Source organism: Ailuropoda melanoleuca, chromosome 6 (assembly GCF_002007445.2).
Source record: "Ailuropoda melanoleuca isolate Jingjing chromosome 6, ASM200744v2, whole genome shotgun sequence".
Classification (NCBI taxonomy): domain Eukaryota; kingdom Metazoa; phylum Chordata; class Mammalia; order Carnivora; family Ursidae; genus Ailuropoda; species Ailuropoda melanoleuca.
In genome coordinates this window covers 10,002,433-10,010,606 of record NC_048223.1, presented here as the reverse complement: position 1 = coordinate 10,010,606, position 8,174 = coordinate 10,002,433, and the positions used below count along the sequence as shown (strand labels likewise).

Below are 8,174 nucleotides of genomic sequence, written 5' to 3'. Positions count from 1 at the left end.
TAACTAGGGCCATTTATGCCACTGCAGTCTTCCGGTGGTTCAGCTGGGGCTGGATGGTATAATATGGCCTCCTTTGTATGTTGGCAGCTGGCTATGGGCTTGGTGGTATATTTCCACCGTGTTACCTGGGCAGTAGGGTTCCAAAAGCAGCAAGAGAAAGATTAAGACCCCTCTGTGCCCACGGTTTTCAAGCTGCAATCTGACTCATCATTTGCCAATGTCCCATTGTCCAAAGCAAGTCACATGGCCAAACCCAGAGTCTGTGTGGAGGGGACTTTATGAAGTCTGGATACATCCAGTGTGGTCCTTGGGGCCACACCTACATTTTGCATTTTGCTTTCCCCCTTAACAGTGTATCTATTTTCCAAGTTGATAAAATTATCATAATTACGTTTGTAATAACTACACAATAGTCAATCAAAGGACTATGCCAAAATGCGCCTGATCATTATTACTTTATTTTTTTGTGGTTTGTTTTAATTTTCACTGTTATAAATAAATCATTAAGCTCTTCCTCCTCCACGGCTGCCACCTCCTCCTTCTGCCACTCCTGGTGCTACTTGTGTGCTCCTTCGTGCAGACCTGGTACCTCTTTTGTGAAGCAGCCCCTGAGGAGACTCCGGCACTTTCCATGGCCAGCCCAAGGCCTAAGGAAGGAGTCAACGGCGAGAACAATGATCATATTAATTTGACGGTTGTGGGCAGGATGGTTCTGGGTGCAATGTAAGATTAAGAGGTATATACCTCTTAGTATAACTCACGAAAGCCTATTGTGAGCGGCGGGGTTTGTCAGTGAGGCAGATCAGATTCTGATTTGAAGGGCAGCCAATCAATGAAGCAGACACACCTGCACATTTGGAAATGGGTCATGAAGACACAATAGATGTGTTCCAGCAGCAGATGGGAGGGTGTGTACTACAAAGGGAACCTGAGGGGCCTGGCTGGCTCAGTCAATGGATCATGTGACTCTTGATCTCAGGGTTGTGAGTTTGAGCCCCAACTCTATGTTGGGTGTAGAGATTACTTAAAAATAAAATCTTAAAAAAAGGGGGGGGGGAACCTGCTACTTTACTCCAGAACTCTGTTCCTCCAGACCAAGAAGACATTCTCAATGAGAAAACCAAAATTTGGTTCCATCACATCCGGACTAATACAGTATAGTTCTCTCTATTCTCTCATTTTCCCCTTCTGCATTCCTTTATTGGAAAATTGTGTATGTGTACAAGCACATTATATTTTTAAAAAACTAAATGGCCAATGCTATGTTTTGATGGACATCAAATGGAGATGGGATGGGGGAAAATACTAGTTCTATGAATATATCCCCTTTCTCCATTAATGGCATGCTCATACAGCTCTGATCTTTATATTCCAGTAAGGTATTTTGCTCTCATTGTTTAACAAAAAAAGGACAACATAAAATTCTTGCATTCCTTCTTCAGTTGGAGAATTTTAATGTTTTTAATTTATCATTGTAAAACCAAGGACAGTTTTTTTTTTTTTGATTCGTTAAAATATTTATTGAGCAGCTAGGGAGATACAAAAGTGATTAAAACATTGTCAAAGAGGTGAGGCAAATGCACACATCATAGAAAGCCAAGTGTAAGGGGTCACTGAATCATAGCAGTCAAAAGAAAAGAGCTTTAGGAGATGAGATTGCTTCCAGCAAGGACAATTTTATAACTTTTTTTGTGCATAGCTGTTACAAGTAGTGCACTCCTTTTTTTTTTCTTTAAGATTATTTATTTATTTATTTATTTATTTATTTATTTATTTATTTATTTGACAGAGGGAGAGGGAGAAGCAGGATCCTGCAGAGCAGGGAGCCAGATGTGGGGCTCGATCCCAGAACACCGGGATCATGGCCTGAGACGAAGGCAGACGCTTAACCGACTGAGGTCCCAAGCCACCGGGAGCTTTGTCTTTAAGCAGGGATAAGTTACTCTAAAACAAATGAAACCTAGATAGTTCTCCCTTCCAGTCAAGCACCTCGTTTAAATAAATTTCTTGTTCTTTAAAAAAGAATAAGTCATTAAACAGATATTTATTGAGTAACTACTATGTGTAAGGAATTATTCATGAGTGCTAAGGACACCTGTTTACTTAGATTTTTTTCAGGAGAAATTCAGACAAACGTGAATAGGTAATATGCACTATGGAGAGAAAGTGGGGAAGGGAGATTAGATCCTCAAGAGAAGTGGGGGGGTTGCTATTTTAGGTCTGTTTAAAAATGTTTGGGGGGTGCACCTGGCTGGTTCAGTGAGTAGAACATCCAACTTTTGATTTCTGGGTCATGAGTTTGAGCCCCACGGTGGGGGTAGACATTACTTTTAAAAAATGGCTTAAACAAATAAAGGGAACCTTTATTTTATTATTTTTTTGAAGATTTTATTTATTTATTTATTTGAGAGAGAGGGAAAGAGCATAGATGGAAAGGGAGAAGCTGACTCCCTGCTGAGCAGAGAGCCCAATGTGGGACTTGATCCCAGGATCCTGGGATCATGACCTCATCTGAAATCAAGAGTCAGAGGCTTAAAGGACTGAACCACCCAGGCACCTCCCCACCTTTTTAAAAAGTAAGCTCTACACCCAATGTGGGGCTTGAACTCTCGACCCCAGATCAAGAGTTGCAAGCTCTACTGACTGAGCCAGCCAGGCACCCCTGTAGCCTTTCATCTTGACCTACTTCAATCTTTTGCACTTTAGCTTTTGAGCTATAATTGCTGTTTTCTGTTGCTCTAGGGTGTGTGTGGGGGAAGAGATATTAAGTGGCACATGCACACACACAGACACGGGTAGGATCACACTTTGACATATGTTTCCTGTTGTGGAAAAAAAATCAGGAATAAAATAAACCTGGAATCATAAAGGGCTAAACACAGAGGAAACCAAATACTTTTAATTAGGGAACTTAGGTAGGTATTTTTTTGAGTAGCAGCTGTATCTTGGCCCTGAAGAGGGATAAAAGCTTCCTTGGCAGGGGCCCATCTGGGTATGTGTGGTTCTGACCCTGTGCTGTGTGCTCTGCTTGGTTGAGCACTCTTTTTTTTTTTTTTTTTTTAAAATTTTNTTTAAAGATTTTATTTATTTATTTGACAGAGATAGAGACAGCCAGCGAGAGAGGGAACACAAGCAGGGGGAGTGAGAGAGGAAGAAGCAGGCTCCTAGCAGAGGAGCCTGATGTGGGGCTCGATCCCACAACGCCGGGATCACGCCCTGAGCTGAAGGCAGACGCCTAACCGCTGTGCCACCCAGGCGCCCCTGGTTGAGCACTCTTGACACTGACCAGGAGGCAGGGCCCCTTTTGGCGAGAAGAACATCAGTCTTGGGCCCTTGTGTCTATTTCTTTCTTTCTTTCTTTCTTTCTTTCTTTCTTTCTTTCTTTCTTTCTTTCTTTCTTCTTTTTTTAAGATTTTATGTATTAATTTGAGAGAGAGAGAGAGAGAGCACAAGCACGGGGGAGCAGCAGGCAGAGGGAGAGGGAGAGGCAGACTCCCCATCGGGCAGGGAGCCCGATGCTGGGCTGGGACTCAATCCCAGGACTCCGAGATCATGACCTGAGCCAAAGGCAGATGTTTAACCAACTGAACTGTTTAACTAACCCAGGCACCCCTCTTTGTGTCTATTTCTACTTTCCTTTTTTAAAAAAATATTTTATTTATTTATTTATTTATTTATTTGAGAGAGAGAGAGAGAATGAGCAAGCAGGGGGAGGAGCAGAGGGAGAGGGACAAGCAGACTCTGCGCTAACTGCGGAGCCCCATGGTGGGGGGGGGTGCTCTATGCCACAATCCTGATATCTTGACCTGAGCCGGAATCCAGAGTTGGACGCTTAACCAGTTAAGCCACCTAGGTGCCCCTATTTCTACTTTCTAAGTCAGTAAGGGCAGGATCAGTGTTCTTGACCCGCAGCATGTCTGTCTGCCCTATGAGAAAGGGTTTCATTCATTAATTCATTAATGAATTTATGCATCTGTTTATCCAATAACTTGTCTATTCATTTGGGCGTGTATTTATTCATTATTCATTCATTCATTCATTCATTCACTACACATTTATTAAGGTCAAGGTTTTAACTAGTGGGATCAATGATAACTAATTTGAGACCTAAGTGGGTGCCCAGGGAATGGTCCTAGGCTCCAGACCTGCAGTTGGTGGTGGTGTGTAAATTGAGATCCTGGCAGGGCACTGATCAGCTCTGCCTGGTCCATTAACTTTGGACAAATAAACTCTTGTTTTACCACTCCAAAACCAAAATGTGCTGACTGAACCTTCTTTCCCAGGAAAATGGTATTACATTTCTCTTTGTGATAGGAAAGGTTAGAACAACAGTATGTGACCTACAGCTCCGGGCACTGATTCTGCACCATGTCAGCTCTGAAAAAACAGATGTCCCTGCATTCTGTTTTTGGCAAGTGTATGCACTTTGTGCTTTTAAAGGTTGAGGGGCATTTAAAAAAAAAGCAAAATTCAGACTCCCTGTCCTTAAGAAGTTTATTATCCAGCTGGTGTCATGAAGCAAGTCCAGCCAGAGTTATAGATCATAGAACTAAGGAATGTTTTTTACTGAAGGCTGCCATCCGGTCTGAAATTCCCTACCAAGGTGGAACTCTCCCTACAAAGTACACTGCACATGGTCTTTTCAGCTTTGTACCAACACTTCTCTGGTGAAGAACGGGCTATTAATTTGTTTTATTTTATTTTTATTTTTTAATTATTATTATTAATGTGTCTTTAAATTAGAAAAGTAATATGTGCTTAATGTAACACATTTTTTTTTTAAAGATTTTATTTATTTATTCGACAGAGATAGAGACAGCCAGCGAGAGAGGGAACACAAGCAGGGGGAGTGGGAGAGGAAGAAGCAGGCTCATAGCAGAGGAGCCCGATGTGGGACTCGATCCCATAACGCCGGGATCACGCCCTGAGCTGAAGGCAGACGCTTAACCGCTGTGCCACCCAGGCGCCCCTTAATGTAACACATTGAAACAATATGGCAGAGTATAAAAGTAAGAAGCTAAGTTTCACCTGGAATCTCCCATCTTCCCACCATCTGGTAAGGACTGTTACAGGATGGTAAGGATGGCTATTTTCTATACGTGTACTAACACATAGATAAGTATTTCACCCCATACATCCGATTGTAATCTATTTTTTAAATTAGATAACATCTAAAAAAATTAGAGAACATCTGTACCATATAAAAATCAAATGGTATAAAAGAATTACAATGAAGAGGACAACTCTCTTGGGTCCCCTCCCTCTTCGGGAGCTTTGTACTATCACTTTACTGTTGCTCAATCAACTTTGCTTTGCTGCCTACCACTCTTCCTCTGGTCTCGCTTTTCATTGTTTGAAGTGGAAAGTGGTGTGACCAAGAACCTGACCAAGAGCTGTGGGCACCGAAGGAAAAAAGAAAGAATATACAATGAAGAGAAAGTCTCTCTTCTTCTATCCCCGTCCCTCTCCTTCCGGCCCCTCACTTCTCCCCAGAGGCAACCATTGGTAAGCATAGCCTTCCAGAGATACGTGCACATGTTAAATATTTTTTTTTAAAGTAAGCTCTATACCCAATGTGGGGCTTGAACTCACAATTCTGAGATCAAGTCATATGCTCTACCAACAAATACAGCCAAGTGTCCCTTAATATTCTTTTCTTAAACATCAGTGTTGGGCTGCCTGGGGCTCAGCTGGTTAAGCGTCTGCCTTCAGCTCAGGTCATGATCCCAGGGTCCCGGGATCAAATCCCACATCGGGCTGGGAGCCTGCTTCTCTCTCTCCCTCTGCTGCTCTCTCACTTTCTCAAATAAATAAATAAAATCTTAAAAAAAAAAAAAAGTAAACATAAGTGTTAACATACAATATTTTCCCTGTAATAACATATCTTAGACATTATACCATATCATTAGAGGAGTTTTATTGTGCATAGCATTTCTTTGTATATATATGTCATAATTTGTTAAATCTACCAATTTATGAATATTTTGGTGTTTCCAATCTTTTGTTATTGCAAACAAGGCTGCAATGAATAACTTTGACTATACCCCTTTTTTCATGTATGTAGGCAAATTTGTAAGATAAATATCTAAAAGCAGAACTTTTGGATCAAAGGGCAGATGCATTTGTGATTTTGAGAGACATTGTCAGTTATTCTCAGTAAAGGCTGTATTAATTTGCATTCCTTTCTTCAATTATGAGCATATTTTTCCCCATGTCGTTACCAAGATATTAATGACATTTATTTATTTGTTTGTTTGTTTATTTACTTATATTAAAAAGGTTTTATGTATTTATTTTAAGCATAGAGAGAGAGAGAGTGCCTGTGCACCCACAAGAAGGGTAGTGGGTAAGAGGAGCAGAGGGAGAGGGACAAGCAGACTCTGCACTGAGAGAAGAGTCTGATGTGGGGCTCCATCCCAGGACCCTGAGCTCATGACCTGAGCCAAAATCAAGAATTGGATGCTTAACCGACTGAGCCACCTGGGTGTCCCGGATATTAATGACTTTTTAAAAAAAATTCTGCCAATTTGCTAGATCAAAAATTGTTACCCCAGCTGTTTTCATTTGTACTTTTAAATTATGAATGAAGTAGTGCATCCTTTCATATATATGAGGGCCATTTGTATTTATTTTTCTGTGTGTAGTCTGTTTATATCCTTTACCTATGCATTTTTTTCTTTTTGTTGCTTTTCTTGTCAATATTTAGACTTTAAATGTATATATATATATTTTATATAAGATTAAGACCTGAGCAGAGATCAAGAGTTGGACACCCAACCAAACCACCCAGGTGTCTCTATAATGTATATGTTTTTAGTTAGCTTAATTTAACACAAAAAGACAAATACAACATGATATTACCTATATATGGAATCTGTAAAAGTGGAACACATAGTAACAGAGGTAAGAATGCTGAGGAGTGCCTGGCTGGCTCAGTCAGTGGAGCATGTGACTCTTGATCTCAGGGTTGTGGGTTCAAGCCCCAGGATGGGTGTAGAGATTACTTTAAAAAATAAAATAAAATCTTTGGGATGCCTGGGCGGCACAGTAAGTTAAGCGTTGGATTCTTGGTTTCAGCGGGGGTCATGATCTCAGGGTTTTGAGATCAAGCCCTGCATCAGGCTCCGCACTCAGCGTAGTCTCCTTGAGATTCTCCCTCTGCCTCTGCCTCTCCCACTGGTGCTCTCGCTCTCTCTAAAATAAATAAATAAATCTTTAAAATAAAATAAAATCTTTAAAAATTTTTAAAATTTTTATTTATTTACTTTTTAAGACATTTATTTATTTGACAGAGAGAGAGCACAAGCAGGGGGAGTGGCAGGCAGAGGGAGAGGGAGAAGCAGGCTCCCCATGGAGCAGGGAGCCTGACACAGGGCTCGGTCATAGGAGTCTGGGATCATGACCTGAGCTGAAGGCAGAAGCTTAAATGACTGAGCCACCCAGGTGCCCCTAAAATATTTTTTTTTTCCTTAAAGAATGGTAATTACTAGAGGCTGAGAGTGGGAGAAATGGGATGATGTTGGTCAAAGGGTACAAATTTTCAGCTATAAGGTAAGTTCTGGAGACCTAATGTATACCATGGTGACCAGAGTTCATAATAATGTATTGTATCCTTGAAATTTGTTGAGAGTAGATCTCAAGGGTTCTCACCACTACCTAAAAAAGGGTAATAAAATGATGTGATGAATATGTTAATTGGCTTGATTGTGGTAATCATTTCACAATGTATATCAAACTAAAACATTGTATATATACAATTTCGATTTTCAATCATAGTTTAATAAAGCTGGGGTAAAAAACTTAGTGTTTATTACTATTTTCTTCTAGAGCTTCTTGTTTTATTTATTTGTCTGTTTTATCATTCTGAGGAAGGCTTGTCCACAGCAAGATTATATATATACAAAAATTCTGTGGTGTTTTCTTCTGGTACTTTTGTTCTTTCACTTTTCACATTTAAGCCTTTCCTCCATCTAAAATTTATTTTGCTATAAAGTACAAGGCAGTGATCCAATTTTATTTTTTTCAAGGTTGCTCTTCAGTTTTCCCAAACCTTTTATTGAATAATCCATTCTTTCCCAACTGATTTAGAATACTTTTTTTTTGCTCACCACCCTGAGATTCAAGAGTCACATGCTCTACGGACTGAACCAACCAGGAGCCCCACTCCAAGAATA

The 8,174-nt window shown here is 40.4% G+C and overlaps 1 pseudogene; it reads left to right on the top strand.

Moving 5' to 3' along the window:
• The first annotated feature begins 631 nt into the window (after positions 1–631).
• On the top strand, positions 632–1,024 carry LOC100464281 (annotated as a pseudogene).
• Positions 1,025–8,174: the final 7,150 nt, after the last annotated feature.